We start from the raw sequence: 21,928 nt of genomic DNA on the forward strand, positions 1-21,928 counted from the left end.
ACACGGGGGGACCTAGTGAATGACCTGCAGAGAGCTGGGACCAAAGTAACAAAGCCTACCATCAGTAACACACTACGCCACCAGGGACTCAAATCCTGCAGTGCCAGACGTGTCCCCCTGCTTAAGCCAGTACATGTCCAGGCCCGTCTGAAGTTTGCTAGAGTGCATTTGGATGATCCAGAAGAGGATTGGGAGAATGTCATATGGTCAGATGAAACCAAAATATAACTTTTTGGTAAAAATTCAACTCATCGTGTTTGGAGGACAAAGAATGCTGAGTTGCATCCAAAGAACACCATACCTACTGTGAAGCATGGGGGTGGAAACATCATGCTTTGGGGCTGTTTTTTCTGCAAAGGGACCAGGACGACTGATCCGTGTAAAGGAAAGAATGAATGGGGCCATGTATTGTGAGATTTTGAGTGAAAACCTCCTTCCATCAGCAAGGGCATTGAAGATGAAACGTGGCTGGGTCTTTCAGCATGACAATGATCCCAAACACACCGCCCGGGCAACGAAGGAGTGGCTTCATAAGAAGCATTTCAAGGTCCTGGAGTGGCCTAGCCAGTCTCCAGATCTCAACCCCATAGAAAATCTTTGGAGGGAGTTGAAAGTCCGTGTTGCCCAGCGACAGCCCCAAAACATCACTGCTCTAGAGGAGATCTGCATGGAGGAATGGGCCAAAATACCAGCAACAGTGTGTGAAAACCTTGTGAAGACTTACAGAAAACGTTTGACCTGTGTCATTGCCAACAAAGAGTATATAACAAAGTATTGTTATTTTCCACCATAATTTGCAAATAAATTCATAAAAAATCCTACAATGTGATTTTCTGGATTTTCTTTCCTCATTTTGTCTGTCATAGTTGACGTGTACCTATGATGAAAATTACAGGCCTCTCTCATCTTTTTAAGTGGGAGAACATGCACAATTGGTGGCTGACTAAATACTTTTTTTCCCCACTGTACAGAAGATAGCCCTATTTGGTAAAAGACCAAGTCCATAGTATGGCAAGAACAGCTCAAATATGCAAAGACGACAGTCCATCATTACTTTAAGACATGAAGGTCAGTCAATATGGAAACTTTCAAGACATTTTCAAGTTTCTTCAAGTGCAGTCGCAAAAACCATCAAGCGCTATGATGAAACTGGCTCTCATGAGGACCGCCACAGGAATGGAAGACCCAGATTTACCTCTGCTGCAGAGGATAAGTTCATTAGAGTTACCAGCCTCAGAAATTGCAGGCCAAATAAATGCTTCAGAGTTCAAGTCACAGACACATCTCAACATCAACTGTTCAGAGGGGACTGTGTGAATCAGGCCATCATGGTTGAATTGCTGCAAGGAAACCACTACTAAAGGTCACCAATAAGAAGAAGAGACCTGCTTGGGCCAAGAAACACGAGCAATGGACATTAGATCGGTGGAAATGTGTCCTTTGGTCTGGAGTCCAAATTGGAGATTTTTGGTTCCAACCACTGTGTCTTTGTGAGACGCGGTGTGGGTGAACGGATGATCTCCGCATGTGTAGTTCCCACCGTGAAGCATGGAGTAGGTGGTGTTATGGTGTGGGGGTGCTTTGCTGGTGACACTGTCTGTGATTTATTTAGAATTCAAGGCACACTTAACCAGCATGGCTACCACAACATTCTGCAGCGATACGCCATCCCATCTGGTTTGGGCTTAGTGGGACTATCATTTGTTTTTCAACAGGACAATGACCCAACACACCTCCAGGCTGTGTAAGGGCTATTTTACCAAGAAGGAGTGCTGCATCAGATGACCTGGCCTCCACAATCCCCCGAACTCAACCCAATTGAGATGGTTTGGGATGAGTTGGACCGCAGAGTGAAGGAAAAGCAGCCAACAAGTGCTCAGCATATGTGGGAACTCCTTCAAGACGGTTAGAAAAGCATTCCTCATGGAGCTGGTTGAGAGAATGCCAAGAGACAGCTAAGCTGTCATCAAGGCAAAGGGTGGCTACTTTGAAGAATCTCAAATATAAAATATATTTTTATTTGTTTAACACTTTTTTTGTTACTACATATGTGTTATTTCATAGTTTTGATGTCTTCACTATTATTCTACAATGTAGAAAATAGTAAAAATAAAGAAAAACCCTGGAATGAGTAGGTGTGTCCAAACTTTTGACTGGTACTGTATGTGTGTGTTCATTCTTCTTCAACACTCATATCAATGACTTGGGGTTTGTTTTGATAACATCACTTTATCACATCCAATATCTAGCCACCGATCTTTATCGCTTGCTACCACTGGGTATGGTGAAAGCTTCTCCAAGTAGTTGTTGACACCATAAATAGTATTTCAAGACTGTTGGAAAAGCATTCCAGGTGAAGCTGGTTGAGAGAATGCCAAGAGTGTGCAAAGTTGTCATCAAGGCAAAGGGTGGCTATTTGAAGAATTTGTTTAACACTTTTTTGGTTACTACATGATTCCATATGTGTTATTTCATAGTTTTGATGTCTTCACTATTATTCTACAATGTAGAAAATAGTACAAATAAAGAAAAACCCTTGAATGAGTATGTGTGTCCAAACTTTTGACTGGTACTGTATATGTCTCCAATTACTGGTGAAAATATAATTTCAGCTATGATAAATTCACACTCTATAAGTGGCATAAGTGGTAGTAGAACACAAGAATGACATTAGATCTATTTTTGGATTAGGCCTCATAGCAAATCTCGGATCATCTCTGTAGACAAACTGTAGTCCCTTACCATTTCTGTGGGTGATTTAGTAAAACTGCCCATGTCAATACTCTATAGGCTTACATTTTCACAGACACGTGACTGAAAGGCCATTGAGTCTTGGCTAGGCTAACTATAGTATCTTCCCTCCATCGGTGCTGTGCCATTCATTCTCCCAACAGGACCAGCTAGTTCACAGTCCTGCCCTGTGCCTTTCACGTGTTCAACAGCCATTTGGAAAGAGTGGCGCCCAACTTTCTTCAGAGGGGCAGGCAGACTGAGGCAGAGATTGCAGTCCCCCTCCCCCACTCTCAAGGCCCAAAAATAACAACAACAACAACAACAAACTCACCCTGGTTACCTCTCAGGATTCAACGGCTGTTATAACAGCCATCTGCATGAAAGAGCCAGATAGATCCCGTACATCCACCTGGGCTACAGCTAGGGTGGGGGGGCACAACTAGTATTGCTTTAGAGCCCTAATAACACAAAAAAAGGTAGATTGGTTCTACTACTGCTCAAAAGTACCAAAATATACCTGAAATGTAAACAACCATCGCTTTATATAATAACACAAGAAAGATATGCGCCCCACTACTACATGTGTATACAAAATGCAGCCGTAACTGCAGTAGGCCTACACATCATTTACGCCTACCAACATGAACAGGATGAGCACCACTAGCTTATCAAAAGATTCTTACAGGCTTCATAGCTTAAACTTCAATCATTAGAACTACAGGCTACATTTGTCGAATTTGTCGACACTTCTCTAGGTGCGCAATATTTTCAGAAAAGCAAATTAAATCAATCTGAGTGCATATTCTATAGCCATACCTGATGTGAAATTTCCTACATGGCAGTAGTAAATGCCCATTCCGAAAGCAACACACAAAATAGCAAGAGAGCAGGGAGGGGACGAAAATGTAGGCTGTCTCGTTTTCATAGTATTGACATAACTTTTACAGTAGCCTATCACACAATGACTGTGTAATGCACATTAATAATGAGTGAAAGTCTGCCTACTTGTTTTAGTAGGAAACAAACGGTATTGGTCCTACATACAAAAATGGAGGCCTATCTGAAATGCAGCCATGTACACAACAACTGTCATTTTGCCACAAGAAAACACGCGATGTTGAAGAGAAACCCTACGAAGACTGGTAGCCCAAGATGTGCTCATTAAAACAGCACACACCGTAACCATCGATTCAGGACCATGGACAGAAGGCTACCACCAGTCTGTGCGATGAAAGGATAACGTTAAATGCACTGTCAATTTTAGCATCACCTCAGAGCACAACCAATAGGCTACATTGGTCATTGTCCCTATACCCGTCAAATAAAGCAAAACTCTATATATATTAATAGCAATTAGACCCGCAAAAGCAAGCAATGACCGTTAAAATCTAATAGATCCATTGAAGTAAAAAGCAAAAAGGCCTCAACTATACATTACATAAAATAAAATCCAAAACAACCAGTAGATTTACATGAGGGAAAACCAATGAATTACTAATTTTGGCATGGAGGCCACGGCCATAAAGGTTGTAGCTTTAAGCGATAAGGCACGAGGGGGTGTGGTATATGGCCAACATACCAAGGCTAAGGGCTGTTCTTAGGCACGACGCAACGCGTTACTGGTTTCCAACATAATTAGCAGTAAAAAGCAGTACAAATAAAATGTTTTGTCATACCCGTGATATACCACGGCTGTCAGCCAATCAGCATTCAGGGCTCGAACCACCCAGTTTATAATACCATTTAGACGAGTTGCAGCCTCCTCCATGCGGTGTTGAACCTCATGAGAAGTTTAATTCCATTCTCTTTCCAGGCGAAAATGTACTTGTCAGGTCCCTCTCAAATGCCAGCTGGACAAGCTGGGCTTTTCGTTGATGTAACATGCTGCATCTGTGTTCACTGCTATACGTTCTTCAGAGTGGAGAAAGACTTTTCGCACGTTGCTGTAGATGTCCCAAATGTTAATCCAAATCCATGTTTCAGTGCCAACAGCACAGACGGCATTGCTGACAAAGGCCCGCCGTATCTTTGAAGAACACTGAGTAAGGTCCATTTGTTGTTGCTAGCTGTGGTTGCGATTTCACTTTGCAAGAAACAATAAACTCTGCTTCCCCTGGTTCAGTTTTGGTTAGAGCCAACAGGTGGTCAGATGCTAGTGGCTGGGGTAACGGAGCTTGTTGTGATGTTACCCTCGTGCTGTTGGTGCTAGGCCCTGGCTCTTCTCCATCTTGTTGGTCAAGAGGCAGCGTGGGGGATGGGCGGTTATTACATTTGCTGCTAGGCTCCTCAACCTTGGTGATCAGGCCAGCATGCTGCTCGGTGAGCTCGGCATCGCACTCGACATGGTGGTCCTCCGTTGCTCTTGGCAGTGCCCAGCCATTTTCATCCATGCGGATTAACCAGCTATAATTATTCAGCTTGCCGCTAACAAAACTTAACGAAGCTAGTAGCTAGCCTATTATTAGCTGTATCTGTCTGAAAAAGTTAACAACTTTTTTCCCCTCTGAGAAAAAAACCCTTAATTTTTAAACTACTAAATATTACATTATTACCCACCCCCCCCCAGATCATGAGCGCACACCCAGCATAGGCTCTGTCCCCGTCTGCACTACTGTCAGGCCCAACAACGCTACATTGGCAAAACTGGGCATTGTAATTCCTATACCATTTGTTATGTTCATGGGGAAACAAAACAAAACTGTGGGGGGGGGGCACAAATTCTATCTGGGGAGTCTATGCCCGGCTTTGCCACCCCGTAGAGCCGGCTCTGGCTAGGGCTGTGATAGTCATGGAATTTTGGATGATGGTTATTGTTTAGCCAAATGACCGCGGTCACCGTAAAAAAAACACATTTTCTCCTCTCCTCCGCTCCTGACTGCATGTGCTGCTGCAGGGAGGGGGGTGTTGCCTAAGCTACCAGACTTGCTTGTTTCAGAAAGGAGCAACAAAGCTCCATCACTTTGTAGAGTCCATGTAACAGCAGAAACAAACTCATCCGCACGAATGCCTGGCGGTTCTGTCTTCAGTCAGCTGTTCGTTCCACTATTATTATTATTTTTTTAAATACGTTATGAGGGTTGTTTTAGTTTCATGTAGGTCTTCATCCATAACCGTCGGTTAGGCTACACGGTTATACGGTAATTGCGCCAGCCCTAGCTACAGCCATGTCACAGGGCAAAAGCTGCACACAGGCACACATACATAGCTCTTTTGAGAATGATAAAACGTACACACGGCATGCACACATTCGTTTTCTCTTTACTGTGTCTAATGTATAGCAAGCATTCTCAGATTGTGCACATGATGTGAATTAAAAAAGGGATCATATCCTGCCTGCATGTTGGCCAAGCAGGACAGCCAGATGTTGCAGCTCTTAAAAACACAATTTTGAAAAGCAGGCTTTGAATCCAGTGCTTGTGCCAGTAGCGTCATCACCGACTCACTCACTAGAACCTCTTTTAAAGAAGCAGAAAATCAATAGTACACAATAAATGTACTAATATGAGTGAAGTCCGATTCAAATAGTTCATTGATCGTTCAAAACGTCTGTTGATATTAAAGAAGCATGAGGACCACAGGGAAAACATCCAAGTAAAACAATATGGTGGCCCTCATTATCAAATCCATCCAAGTCTACGTTTAATTTGTGTATTAACTTAGCCCCACACAATGAACTCTTGCACTGCTACCAGGTTTTCACAGTGGCGCCAGGCCCAGGGGCCCCCAGACTTCCAATAGGGGTGATTCCATGGCACAGGGGGTGGACTCTACGCCCCTCTGCAAACAAGACCTCTTCCCATCTCATCTTGTTTTCATAGCTGACAAAGGAGCCCAAACGCAACCAGAAAGGGTCTATTTCAACAGAGCCTGACCCAGACATGATCCCTATCCCCATTAGAACAACAGAGCACCGTGTAGCATTACAATAGGAGCATCCAGCCATGGCCTGACTGTACTGAAGATTAATCCATAAACATAACATTTATTCAGTCATGTGGCTTTGATGTACAAGTTACAGGCCTTTCAGGGTAATCATATTTTCACTGTGATCTTTTATGCCCACCAGCCCTGCATGCATCTACTTAACTGGCTATTAAGTTTGTAGCATTATTCTTTTTCAATAATTATTTTACATGGCATAGTAGTCTAAATCAAATCTCATCCATCCATTAGAAGGGTAAAAAGCTACAACAAGTCATTGCATGTGATCAATAAAAAAACATTGTAACGGCCTAACCTTCTCCCAAATTCTGTGTGTCATATTTATCTATTGTGAAACCTAAACCTATTTTGGAAACAATTGGCCTTGGTGAGACTTTGGTGCCACAGATAGAGGGCCTCAATCACTGTGAAGAAATGGGAAACAGGTCAAATAACAGGAAGTTGTCAGATGAGATAACCCTTCCACAACAGAAGCAGAAGAGAGACGCCTTTAGCGAGGAGGGGGCGAGATGCTGTGAGTCGAGAGAAAGGTAATTGCTTAACACTCTGGGACTATCACCAGAGGTCTTGATATGGAATCAAATTACATTTTATTGGTCGCGTACACATATTTTGCAGATGTTATCGCAGGTGCAGCGAAATCCTTATGTTTCTAGCTCCAACGGTGCAGTAATACCTAACAATACATGCAAATTGAAAAAAATGAAATTAAGAAATATCAGAGCGAGCAATGTCAGAGAGCAGAATATAAATATATGCCACAAACAGTCAGTCAATACATTAGAGACATTCACAAGACACTTCTAGACACAGTCTGTTGGCCTAAGTATCAGACAGAAAGGCTCACAATATACACTACCAGTCAAAGGTTTGGACACACCTACTCATTCAAGGGTTTTTCTTTATTTTTACTATTTTCTACATTGTAGAATAATAGTGAAGACATCAAAACTATGAAATAACACATATGGAATCATGTAGTAACCAAAGAAGTGTTAAACAAATATATATTTTATATTTGAGATTCTTCAAAGTAGCCACCCTTTGCCTTGATGACAGCTTTGCACGCTCTTGGCATTCTCTCAACCAGCTTCATGAGGTAGACACCTAGAATGCATTTCAATTAACAGGTGTGCCTTCTTAAAAGTTAATTTGTGGAATTTCTTTCCTTTTTAATGCGTTTGAGCCAATCAGTTGTGTTGTGACAAGGTAGATAGCCCTATTTCGTAAAAAACCAAGTCCATATTATGGCAAGAACAGCTCAAATATGCAAAGAGAAACGACAGTGCAGTCACAAAAACCATCAAGCGCTATGATGAAACTGGCTCTCATGAGGCCCGCCACAGGAAAGGAAGACCCAGAGTTACCTCTGCTGCAGAGGATAAATTCATTAGAGTTACCAGCCTCAGAAATTGCAGCCCAAATAAATGCTTCAAAGAGTTCAAATAACAGACACACCTCAACATCAACTGTTCAGAGGAGACTGCGTGAATCAGGCCTTCATTGTCGAATTGCTGCAAGGAAACCACTACTAAAGGACACCAATAATAAGAAGAGACTTGCTTGGGCCAAGAAACACAAGCAATGGACATTAGACAGGTGGAAATCTGTCCTTTGGTCTGAGGAGTCCAAATTTGAGATTGTTGGTTCCAGCTGCCGTGTCTTTGTGAGACGCAGAGTAGGTGAACAGATGATCTCCGCATGTGTGGTTTCCACTGTAAAGCATGGAGGAGGAGGTGTTATGGTGTGGGGGTGCTTTGCTGGTGACACTGTCTGTGATTTATTTAGAATTCAAGGCACACTTAACCAGCCTGGCTACCACAGCATTCTGCAGCGATACGCCATCCTATCTGGTTTGCGCTTAGTGGGACTATCATTTGTTTTTCAACTGGACAATGACCCAACACACCTCCAGGCTGTGTAAGAGCTATTTGACCAATAAGGAAAGTGATGGGGTGCACAATCCCCCAACCTCAACCCAATTGAGATGGTTTGGGATGAGTCGGAGGCAGAGTGAAGGAAAAGCAGCCAACAAGTGCTCATCATATGTGGGAACTCCTTCAAGACCATTGGAAAAGCATTCCAGGTGAAGCTGGTTGAGAGAATGCCAAGAGTGTGCAAAGCTGTCATCAAGGCAAAGGGTTGCTCCTTTGAAGAATCTCAAATATAAAATATGTTTTGATTTGTTTAACACTTTTTTGGTTTCTACATGATTCCATGTGTTACTTCATAGTTTTGATGTCTTCACTATTATTCTACAATGTAGAACATAGTACAAAATTAAGAAAAACCCTTGAATGAGTAGGTGTGTCCAAACTTTTGACTGGTACTGTAGATCATTTAACATGATTCTAAAGAAGGTCGTTTTGTCATTATTCAGAGGACCTAAAAAGAGGTTTCCGGAATAAAAAAGGAAATGTTACATTCAACAACGCTGCATAATTTGCACATTGCTCATGCAGCCCCAGCCAACCACAACATCTTGGCGGCGGGATGACAGAAGTGATAGGGAAGAGGAGCCAAGACCAAATGATAGCGAGGTGGTGTGTAATAAATCACACAGTCTGACATGTCTGGCTCCAACTGCCTCCTCCACACCAGAAGCACAGAGGCTTTTAGCAACCAAAGTCAGCAGTGGGACCTGAGAAATATGGAGTTTTAATGTACAAGGAGAAACCAGAACAGCAATTGCCTTTGGTCACACATTCATTTTCAATGAAGTGCAGTTCCTGTGGAGTTGAACCCCTATCATTTACATTTACGTCATTTAGCAGACGCTCTTATCCAGAGCCACTTACAGACAGTTAGTGAGTGCATACATTTTTCATACTGGCCCCAGTTCTCTTTTCCTAGTCTTGTCTGTGGAATACACTGCTTCTCCACAACTTACATGCCACATACACACGTTACATTAACATTTCTTGTTATAGGCCCAATAATAACGTTCTAATATTTCTTAATTTTTACGTGTATTGTTTTGTATTGTCAGGTACACTGAGTGTATAAAACATTAGGAACACCTGCTCTTTCCATGACAGACCGACCAGGTGAATCCAGGTGAAAGCCATGATCCCGCATTGATGTCACTTCAATCAGTGTAGATGAAGGGGAGGAGACAGGTTAAATAAGTATGTTTAAGTCGAGACAATTGAGACATAGATTGTGTATGTGTGCCATTTAGAGGGTGAATGAGCAAGACAAATTATTTAAGTGCCATTGAACGGGGTATGGTAGTAGGTGCCAGGCACATCGATTTGAGTGTGCCAAGAACTGCAACGCTGCTGGGTTTTTCATGCTCAACAGTTTCCCCGTGTGTATCAAGAATGGGCCACCACCCAAAGGACATCCAGCCAACTTGATACAACTGTTGGAAGCAATGGAGTCAACATGGGCCAGCATCCCTGTGAAACGCTTTCGACACCTTGTTGAGTCCATGCCCCGACGAATTGAGGCTGTTCTGAGGGCAAATGGGGGTGCAACTCAATATTAGGAAGGTGTTCCTAAGGTTTTGTACATTCAGTGTTTACTGCACTGTTGGAGCTAGAAACATTAAGCATTTTGCTGCACCTGCGATAACATCTGCAAAATATGTGTACGCGACCAATAATTTATTTGAACAGCAGCGTAGGATTGAGGATTTGTTCCAACTTCCAGGTCATCGAGGTAAAAATCAAAACGTAAGAAAATAAGGAAGAAACACTGCCTGCCCCCTGAACCAATCACAGTAATCACTTGTGACCCATAAGCATGATGGGAGTGGGACAAAGCAGAGACAACAGAGCACTGAACCAAAGCCTAGTGACTACTGTCACAGTGACAACACATAATCCTTCTGTTCAATTACCTGGTTCTGGGGAAGGAGGAGGAAGAGTGTGTGTGAATGAGGGAGGAGAGCGAGAGAGAGGGAGAGATAGAATGTGAGTGAGTGCGTGACTGAGTGTGTGTGTGTGACTGAGTGAGTGGAGGGCACATCGATGTCAGTGAAAACGTTACTGGAAATTTCAACCCCCCATCTCCCATTTGTCTTCCTCCTCTTCCTGGAAGCCTTAAATGTGTGTGTCTGCTGCATCTGTCAGAACACACGCTATAAAACTAATAATGACAATAATGGTTATAGCAGGCCCTTTCTGGGCCATCTGTCACGCAGGGGAATAGGGAGTTTTGACCTCCTACTACCCCAGGGAGAGAGTTGAACGACTCACTGAGATGATTTATAGAGCTAATTTCACACAACACAACCCAGGGAAGAGTTCGCTTGAGATGCCCTTCAGTGAAATGGCAAATAAATGACGTGTTTATTTTTTACTGGCAAAGCAGAAAGCACCTTTATATTAAGTTGTTTTAAACACAGAAGAGAGTGATAGAACAAAACTTTCTACAGTCAGAACGTTGTACGTTAATACCATGGTTACTAAGACTAACTGAAAGATTTCCTGATAAAACAGAGAGATTAAATCAATGTAGGGCTACAGCAAGTAGTGAAAACAGCCCATAGACAGACCATACTAGTCAGTGGGGCCCCGCCCAACTCGTTCAACCCCTTTATCCACACAGAACTCTGGGATAGAGGAGAATGTTCCCATGTGGCATCACATGACCACTGATTACCATGGGGTGACAGAAGAGGAAGGGGACAACAGGGGTGAGATGGACGTTTTTTTCCCCAGATGGACCTCACTCTGGCACGTCTGCCTGCCTTTCCCAGCATCCCCTGGGAGGGCCAAACAGAGGGTCAGGACTCAGGAGCCATATGCAAACTGGGGACCCTGTGATGGGGGAAGGGAGTGGCAGCACCTAGCTGGGGCAAGCAGCCATAAAGGAGAAGATGGGGGTCAGGTTCTCTTAACATGCCTCCTCCTCCATCAGTCTTTATCTCTGATCTGTGGGTGGCTAGGCAACGCATTATCATCCCATTGATGGACAGACCATTGGCATTGTGGGAAGAGACAGAGATCCTGAGGTCATGGGGGATTCATTGCAGATAGAAATAAAAACGTACAGACCTAACACAAACCACTCAACTTCATTAGTATGCAATAACATTGCAATTACTAAAGTACTATGTAACAATGTAATAACAGTGTTACTACACAGCAGGGTTTCCGTTAGTAAAATGTGGCACCGAACAACATGACCAAGAAGATTTTTATTTACCATCCATTTGATAAATCTACCGGAGCCATATGCATTGGGTGCATAACCAATTAGGGCGTCCACCCACAGTGCTCAGAATGACAAATCACATTTAGATTATGGTAATGCATCTTAACAGAATATATCATTAATGTAACGAAGCAGCCAATAAAACGTCACTTTCAAACATTTGCCAAAACGCAATTCACGGGAAAACACCAATCTAAACAGCGCACCAAAGAAAACACCATTCTAAACAGCGCAACTGATAGCGTTTCCATAGGTGACCGATAAATTCTCTGTTAGAAACGTAGAAAGAGGGGGAATCTAAAGATGCAACAACTGGGATGGGTTGCTAATATGACTAGGGTTGTACCTTTGGCTTCTGGAAAACCAATAGAACAGGAGAGAAATTACATGGCGGTGGGTCCAATAGGGAAGTAAATGAAAAAACATTTGATAAATTAATTATAATTACTCCGGTCTATACAGAAATAAATAAAATACTTCAGCAGAAAGCATAGCTTATTTTAACAAATTGATGTGGAATGTTTCCAATCACAAGCTCGTAGGCCTATGCTGGGAAGCCCACAATTTGGGCAGCGCGCGTGGCAATAGGCCTAGCTGATTATTGAGTTGCAGCTGTCAGTGAAAAGCATCTAAAATACATGTGACAATAATGTGTCTCGAGTATAATTTAACAAAAATTTAGACAAGAAGAAGGGGTGTGCTGCAAAAGAAGTAGGTGAGTCTCTCTCCAGAATGGCTCAGCTGCTGTCTCAAATCAAATGTTATTTGTCTCATGTGCCGAATACAACAGGTGAAGACCTTACAGTGAAACGCATACTTACAAGCCCTTAACCAACAATGCAGTTTTAAGAAAGAATACCTAAAATGTTACCAACAATGCAAATAGTCTGGGTTGCCAATTGATTAGATGTTCAGCAGTCTTATGGCTTGGGGTTAGAAGCTGTTTAGAAGCCTCTTGGACCTAGACTTGACGCTCCGGTACCGCTTGCTGTGCGGTAGCAGAGAGAACAGTCTATGACTAGGGTGGCTGGAGTCTTTGATAATTTTTAGGGCCTTCCTCTGACACCGCCTGGTATAGAGGTCCTGGATGGCAGGAAGCTTGGCCCCAGTGATGTATTGGGCCGTACGTACTACCTTCTGTATCGCCATGCGGTCGGAGGCCGAGCAGTTGCCATACCTGGCAGTGGTGCAACCAGTCAGGATGCTCTCGATGGTGTAGCTGTAGAACCTTTTGAGGATCTGAGGACACATGCCAAATCTTTTCAGTCTCCTGAGGGGGAATAGGTTTTGTCGTGCCCTCTTCATGACTGTCTTGGTGTGCTTGGACCATGTTAGTTTGTTGGTGATGTGGTCACTGGTGCTTCTTGCTTTAGTTTTTGCTTATAAGCAGGAATCAGGAGGATAGGATTATGGTCAGATTTTCCAAATGGAGGGCGAGGGAGATCTTTGTACGCGTCTCTGTGTGTGGAGTAAAGGTGGTCTAGAGTTTTTTTCCCTCTGGTTGCACATGTAACATGCTGGTAGAAATTTGGTAAAATGGATTTAAGTATCCCTGCATTAAAGTCCCTGGCCACTAGGAGCGCCGCCTCTGGATGAGCGTTTTCTTCTATAAAGACAACTATAGTGTCTTTATAGAAGAATTGCCTCCACGTTTAGATGGTAGGATTTTGCCTATAGGCTACTTTGAAGCAAGGTAAGACATGCCTCATCATATAAAATAAAACATTCAGGTTTCAAATAATTAATTAATTGCCCTTTGATGATTTTTTAAATAAATTCCCCATTACATGTCATCAGTAGTAACTGTACCGTTAATCTTCGTAATTTGGTTACATACATTTCTGTTAATGCATGTATTAACTACAGTTATTTACCATTTTCATTCTCAGAGTGGAAATGTTGTTTGCAGAGTTCACAACCTGCTACACTTGTGAGAAAAAAAGTGTTGGTTTATTTCATAAACATAATTTATGAGATTTGTCAATTTTTTCTTTGTCTTTTGTTTGGAGTGCCCTATGTGAACATGTCTCTGGTTTCTCTGTCCTGATGATGTTGATGGAGCGATTTATCAGGAGGTGCTGCAGCACCCTCAGCACCCCTACGTCCCGCGGCTATGGTAGGAAAGTGTTTTTTTAACATCATTATGAATGATAATACAGTTAAAGTCGGAAGTTTACATACACCTTAGCCAAATACATTTCAACTCAGTTTTTCACAATTCCTGACATTTAATCCTAGTAATAATTCCCTGTCTTAGGTCAGTTAGGATCACCACTTTATTTTAAGAATGTGAAATGTCAGAATAATAGTAGAGAGAATGATTTATTTCATCACATTCCCAGTGGGTCAGAAGTTTACATACACTCAATTAGTATTTGGTAGCATTGCCTTTAAATTGTTTAACTTGGGTCAAATGTTTTTGGGTAGCCTTCCACAAGCTTCCCACAATAAGTTGGGTGAATTTTGGCCCATTCCTCCTGACAGAGCTGGTGTAACTGAGTCAGGTTTGTAGGCCTCCTTGCTCGCACACACTTTTTCTATAGGATTGAGGTCAGGGCTTTGTGATGGCCACTCCAATACCTTGACTTTGTTGTCGTTAAGCCATTTTGCCACAACTTTGGAAGTATGCTTGGGGTCATTGTCCATTTGGAAGACCCATTTGCGACCAAGATTGAACTTCCTGACTGATGTCTTGAGATGTTGCTTCAATATATCCACATAATTTTCCATCCTCTTGATGCCATCTATTTTGTGAAGTGCACCAGTACCTCCTGCAGCAAAGCACCCCCACAGCATGATGCTGCCACCCCCGTGCTTCACAGTGGGATGGTGTTCTTTGGCTTGCAAGCAACCCCCTTTTTCCTCCAAACATAATGATGGTCATTATGGCCAAACAGTTCTATTTTTGTTTCATCAGACCAGAGGACATTTCTCCAAAAAACACGATCTTTGTCCCCATGTGCAGTTGCAAACCGTAGTCCGGCTTTTTTATGGCGGTTTTGGAGCAGTGGCTTCTTCCTTGCTGAGTGGCCTTTCAGGTTATGTCGATATAGGACTCGTTTTACTGTGGATTTAGATACTTTTGTACTTGTTTCCTCCAGCATCTTCACAAGGTCCTTTGTTGTTGTTCTGGGATTGATTTGCACTTTTCGCACCAAAGTACGTTCATCTCTAGGAGACAGAACGCATCTCTTTCCTGAGCGTTATGACGGCTGCGTGGTCCCATGGTGTTTATACTTGCGTACTATTGTTTGTACAGATGAACGTGGTACCTTCAGGCGTTTGGAAATTGCTCCCAAGGATGAACCAGACTTGGAGGTCTACCATTTTTTTTCTGAGGTCTTGGCTGATTTCTTTTGATTTTCCCATGATGTCAAGCAGAGAGGCACTGAGTTTGAAGGTAGGCCTTGAAATAAATCCACAGGTACACCTCCAATTGACTCAAATTATGTCAATTAGCCTATCAGAAGCTTCTAAAGCCATGACATCATTTTCTGGAATTTTCCAAGCTGTTTAAAGGCACTGTTAACTTAGTGTATGTAAACTTCTGACCCACTGGAATTGTGATACAGTGAATTAAAAGTGAAATAATCTGTCTGTAAACAATTGTTGGAAAAATTACTTGTGTCATGCACAAAGTAGATGTCCTAACCGACTTGCCAAAACTATAGTTTGTTTGTTAACAAGACATTTGTGGAGTGGTTGAAAAACAAGCATTAATGACTCCAACCTAAGTGTATGTAAACTTCCGACTTCAACTGTATATTAAAACTATAAAGGGAAAGGTAGATGCCTAGTCAGTTGAAATGTGTCTTCCGCATTTAACCCAACCCCTCTGAATCAGAGAGGCGCGGGGGGGTTAGTTCCTCAGAGTAAGCTATTTGAAAAATATTTCCAACAATCTCCCCCTCGATAATCACCAATCTGCTGAATTGGCCTATAGGCTATGTGTTCCATGGGCTTATTTCTTTAGCCGCCAATGGATCACGGTGTATCAATGTGTCCATATGGCAGAGGCTGGTGATCTCACATTAGTTGAATTTTAACTTTTACATTTTTATAATTTTAATTCAGATTTTTATGATTAACCACTTGACAACAATTTTGAGAAACAAAAATGTTCTTATTTAAATAAAACTGTTCCATGAAAATGCGCATATGAAATTCATAACTGGCATGCAGAATGGTAGAAATGGTTGGATAAATTGTAATATTCCCCAACTATAGTGTCTTTATAGAAGAATTGCCTCCACGTTTAGATGGTAGGATTTTGCCTATAGGCTACTTTGAAGCAAGGTAAGACATGCCTCATCATATAAAATAAAACATTCAGGTTTCAAATAATTAAATATGTTTTGTCACGATCGTCATGGAGAGACCAAGGCGCAGCGTTGAATGCGAACATTATATATTTATTGAATGATGATCACACGATCAAAACAACAAAAACGAAACGAGACGTCCCTGGTTACATAAATCAACCAACACGGAACAAGAAACCACAAACACAACGTGAAAGACAGACAGTTAAATATGGCTCCCAATCAGAGACAACCAGCTGACACTCGTTGCCTCTGATTGGGAGTCACTCAGACCAACATAGAAAATCAAACATAGAATTACACACCCTGGCTCAACATAACATTGTCCCCAGAGCCAGGGCGTGACAGTACCCCCCCCTAAAGGCGCGGACTCCGACCACGCCAACTAAATCCCACAGGGGAGGGACCGGGTGGGCACTCCGCCTAGGCGGCGGATCCGGCTCCGGACATGACCCAGGCACGGGTTGTGCTGGACTGACGACGCGCACCCCTGGCTTGGTGCGTGGAGGAGGAGCGGGCCTTACCAGGCTGACGACGCACACCGTAGGCTTGGTGCGTGGAGCAGGGACAGGCCGGACTGGGCTGACGAAGCACACCACTGACTTGGTGCGGGGAGCAGGAACGGGCCGGACCGGGCTGACGACGCGCACCACTGACTTGGTGCGGGGAGCAGGAATGGGCCGGACCGGGCTGACGACGCGCACCACTGACTTGGTGCGGGGAGCAGGAATGGGCCGGACCGGGCTGACGACGCGCACCTCTGACTTGGTGCGGGGAGCAGGAACGGGCCGCGCCGGGCTGACGAAACGCACCACTGACTTGGTGGGAGTGGCAGGAACAGGCCGGACCGTACTGGGAACACACACCACTGGCCCTACTTGGGGATCAGGAACAGGCCGGACCGGACTGGCAACACACGCCAGTACCTCTCGCCGTGCCTCTACAACCTCCTTCCCCCTGGTGACCAGTGACTCCCGTAACCTGGCGGCCTCCTCTGCCAACCCGCTGGACCGCTCTATCGCGGCCTCCTGCTGCCCCGACGTCGTGAGCCCCCCCCTAAAAATGTTCTGGGGGTCTCTCCTCCCCGTGGGCCTCCATCGTTCTCGCCCAACTCTCGCTCCTCTGTCTCCAACTCTCGCCATTCAGCTCCTCAATGGGCTTGACCCAGTCGAAGCTCCTCCTCAACTGGTCCCAAGTCCACCCTCTCTGCTCCTCACTAGGCTTGACCCAGTCGAGGCTGCCACGGAGATCTGCCAGCGATGGCTCCTGGACACGCTGCTTGGTCTGGTTTAGGTGGTTTCTTCTGTCACGATCGTCATGGAGAGACCAAGGCGCAGCGTTGAATGCGAACATTATATATTTATTGAATGATGATCACACGATCAAAACAACAAAAATGAAACGAGACGTCCCTGGTTACATAAATCAACCAACACGGAACAAGAAACCACAAACACAACGTGAAAGACAGACAGTTAAATATGGCTCCCAATCAGAGACAACCAGCTGACACTCGTTGCCTCTGATTGGGAGTCACTCAGACCAACATAGAAAATCAAACATAGAATTACACACCCTGGCTCAACATAACATTGTCCCCAGAGCCAGGGCGTGACATGTTTTCAAGATGCATACTGCAATCCAGCTCACATTGTAAAGTGGTGGGTGACGCGCTGATAGCCTGTTGCGTGCAATAGAATGGTGAATGGGAGGCGCTCTTCAATTACCAGTTGAGAAAAAAAAATAGTAGCTATTTTTAATTGTGCAACAAAACTGTTTTTAACATGCGATTGCATTTAGAATTGTTGTTCAATGAATGGGCATATAAAAGCATGTTTTACTCCAGCAGCAACCAGCTGAGAAGTTGCAGGAGAAATCCCGCTCAGAATAGGCTCTGTATGCTGTGTGCGTGTGATAGTTGTTGGATAAATAAGATACATGATGACTACCGAAAATACACAGGCCAATTTAATTCCACTCAATTATGCAAATTAACCTTTGACTGTTAAGCATGACGGTCAAATGTTTATAAACCGACTGGTATTTCCATTAATGAATAAAAAGCATAATTTTGCGATGGATTTTTTTCTCCTGCTCATTTTGGCCGGCAACAGTTATATTTAACGGGGGGGGGGCAAAAGCCTGCAATTGCCGGCTAACAGAAACGCTGCTACACAGGCAACACTAAGTAAAGTAGACCTATTACTGAACATAGGCTAATTTGAAATTGTGGATCCATCCACCAACCACACGATTGGCTTCACAGTATTGCTAACTTGCACTTTTTCAAAAGATGTGGGAAAATTATAACCAAAACAAGCAGTTACTTTAGCACGCTCTGGGTCATCATTAGAGGAGGAGAGAGAGAGAGGCCAACCGCAGTGCAAACCTTCAGAATACCATCCCTGTGATCTCTCAAGCCATAGGCAGCGGTCCAAAACATTTCTAATGAATGATAAGCGCTTCTGACATTCATCTGGAAACATGGTGGTGAGTTCTGTTCAGCCTCACCGGGCAATTCATGGGCTGTCTTCTGAAGCGGTTTTATGGAAAGGAGTCAACCAAAGACGAGGAGCCCAAGGTGTGAACAAACTCTTGACCCGGAATATTTTGAAACCTAGAAATCCTTGGCAAGGTAAAGAATTTCTAGACCACGTAAATAGGAATATTTATGGATTCGAACATCAGTTCAGACTACAGAGTGGCATCAAAGCAGCCAAGTTGTTTTGGACACAACATCAGAGCAGTCTGTGTTACATGAGAATGTTATCATCCTTGACACAGACATGCTTGAACATCTTATGAATACCATCAATAATGTTGCACTGTTTAGAAGTAGCTGGCACAGTGTAAGAATGACAGACAGAACACATTTTGGACACATTCATGATAAATAGGACCTATTCTTCCATAATAATAGCCTAACTTGCCATTTTATTGTGAAAGCTTTGTTGGCACATGTTTACTTTCATAATATTCTGTGTGAGATTATGTAAGGCCCTGCATCTTATTGATGGTAAATAAATGTTTACAATGTGGCTTTATTAATGGTGAACCATCACATCATTGCTCTGGCAGCTATCTTGGTTTGTGTTGCTGACAAAAATCAGGCACATGCTGCTAGAATGCTTTATGAACAAATTCCTGTCAACTACAGGTAACTGCCAAAATAAAGGAAACATCAACATAAAGTGTCTTGATAGGGCGTTGGACCACCACTTGCCACCAGAACAGCTTCAATGCGCGTTGGCATAGATTCTTCAAGTGTCTGGAACTCTATTGGAGGGATGCGACGCCATTCTTCCACAAGAAATTCCATAATTTGGTATGTTGTTGATGGTGGTGGAAAACGCACTCAGATGAAGCTCCAGAATCTCCAATAATTGTTCAATTGGGTTAAGATCTGGTGACAGACACACACACTAAACCCCCTATGCTCATTTGAGACCCCTCTTTCAAAGTCACTGAGATCTACACCCACAAGAACATCTGCTAAATACCTGTATGTGACCAATACAATTTAATCTCTTCTTCTAGCCATGGTAGACAAAATAATGGGCAACTGGGCATTTATATACATGACCCTAAGCATGATGGGATGCTAATTGCTTAATTAACTCAGGAACCACACCTGTGTTGAGGCACTTGCTTTCATTATACTTTGTATCCCTCATTTACTCAAGTGTTTCCTTTATTTTGGCAGTTACCTTTATATGATGTTTGTTTAGGATTTGAGTTTACGATATTAAAACATTCTCTGACATTTACTGCTCGTGAAGACAGCAGGCGTTAACTTGCATTCACTGATTTAGCTAGCTAACTGACGTTAGTTAGCTTTGTGAAGTGGATTGCGTTAAGGGAATTAGCTAGCTAGCGGAAAAATACTATAGTTGATCTAAAGTGTGAAGCGAATGCGATAGCATTTAAGGCAAACAAGCACCTCTGTTCACTAGTTACCTAACTAACCGTAACGTTAGCTACTCGGGACATAACAACATATTTTTATAACTAACGTTAACCCTTGGCCAAGTTCTATTTTTTACAACTGTGCCATGGTGCAATCCTGGGACGCTGCTGTTCAGAAGGGCCTCGCTGACTCACAATTCCAACATTCCACCATAGAAAACATGGACAATCCATCAAGGTTCACCTTACCCAGTGTCCTTTAGCTATTCATAATCTTAGTAAATTGTGAACACCTAAAACGTTACTTCGTTGTCTGTTTTAAAACAGTTAGCTAGTTGTTTTTTTTATGGACATTAGCTGGCGTTACCTAGTGTGGTTATTCCTGATAGCATAACTTGCTAGCTAGCTGGAAAACAACAATCAAATGTAGTCAATGTTACTTACTCATTGAAAAGCAGACAAATGGTTTCCGAAGGGGAGCTACGACCGTGATTTCTTCTGTGAATGTTTTTTTTTAGTGACAAACAGATTGTGGATGATTGTTCAGTGACCGTGTTTTGATAGTCCGAATTATTGCAACGGAGGGCTCTCCACAAAACTGTCCCTGTGTTGGCTGATAGTAAACCAGAGCAATGGAAAAAATGTCTGTCGGTCGGAGACACAGAGCCTGCATCATGTTGTCCCAGAAACGAAGAACAACACAGCTTCCTAGCGGAGAAATACAGTAGTGAGCACACGAGAGAGAGAGTAGCTTATTTCTGTTATAGAGGCGCACGAGCAGAATGTACAATTGCAGGCCAGTCAAGTTCTTCCAAATCAATCTCGACAAACCATTCCTGTATGGACCTCGATCTGTACACTGGGGCATTGTCATGCTGAAACAGGAAAGGGCCTTCCCCAAACTGTTGCCACAAAGTTGGAAGCACAGAATAGTCTAGAATGTCATCGTATGCTCATGCTATTGCATTAAGATTTCCCTTCACTGGAACTAAGGCGCCTAGCCCGAACCATGAAAAACAACCCCAGACCATTATTCATCCTCCACCAAACTTTACAGTTGGCACTATGCATTCGGGCAGGTAGCGTTCTCCTGGCATCTGCCAAACCCAGATTCGTCCGTCGGACTGCCAGATGGTGAAGCGTGATTCATCACTCCAGAGAATGTGTTTTCACTGCTTTACACCACCCCAGCCAACACTTGGCATTGTGCATGGTGATTTTAGGCTTGTGTGCGGCTGCTCAACAATGGAAACCCATTTCATGAAGCTCCCGAAAAACAGTTATTGTGCTGAAGTTGGCTCCAGAGGCAGTTTGGAACTCAGTAGTGAGTGTTGCAACCGAGGACAGACGATTTTTATGCGCTACGCGCTTCAGCACTCGGTACGTTTCCACTTCACAATAACAGCACTTACAGCTGACCGGGGCAGCTCTAGCAGGGCAGAAATTTGAAGAACTGACTTGTTGGAAAGGTGGCATCCTATGACAGTACCACGTTGAAAGTAACTGAGCTCTTCAGTAAGGCCATTCTACTGCCAATGTTTGTCTATGGAGATTGCATGGGTGTGTGCTCGATGTTATACGGGTGTGGCTGAAATAGCCAAATCCACTAATTTGAAGGGGAGTCCACATACTTTTGTATATATAGTGTATTTATGAACTATAGCCATTTAATTATATCGTGCAAATATACCGTGCGTTATAGGGAAAGAAAGTGCGCGCTAGAATGCCCTTCAAGCCAATCAGAAACGAGTATTCAATAATGCCATAGTATAATTAAGCAATAAGGCCCGAGGGGGTGTGGTATATGGCCAATATACCACGGCTAAGGGCTGTTCATATGTACAACGCAATGCGGAGTGCCT

General features: G+C 43.3%; 1 protein-coding gene across 1 annotated transcript in view; it reads right to left on the bottom strand.

Moving 5' to 3' along the window:
* Positions 1 to 20,818, bottom strand: part of LOC121567747 (CUE domain-containing protein 1-like) — a 52,191-nt gene extending 31,373 nt beyond the window's left edge. Inside the window, exon 1 of the mRNA XM_041877991.2 lies at positions 20,511 to 20,818. The gene's annotated coding sequence lies outside the window, so the exon portion shown is untranslated. The remainder of the gene's footprint in view (positions 1 to 20,510) is intronic.
* Positions 20,819 to 21,928: the final 1,110 nt, after the last annotated feature.

This window comes from Coregonus clupeaformis, chromosome 6 (assembly GCF_020615455.1).
Source record: "Coregonus clupeaformis isolate EN_2021a chromosome 6, ASM2061545v1, whole genome shotgun sequence".
NCBI lineage: Eukaryota > Metazoa > Chordata > Actinopteri > Salmoniformes > Salmonidae > Coregonus > Coregonus clupeaformis.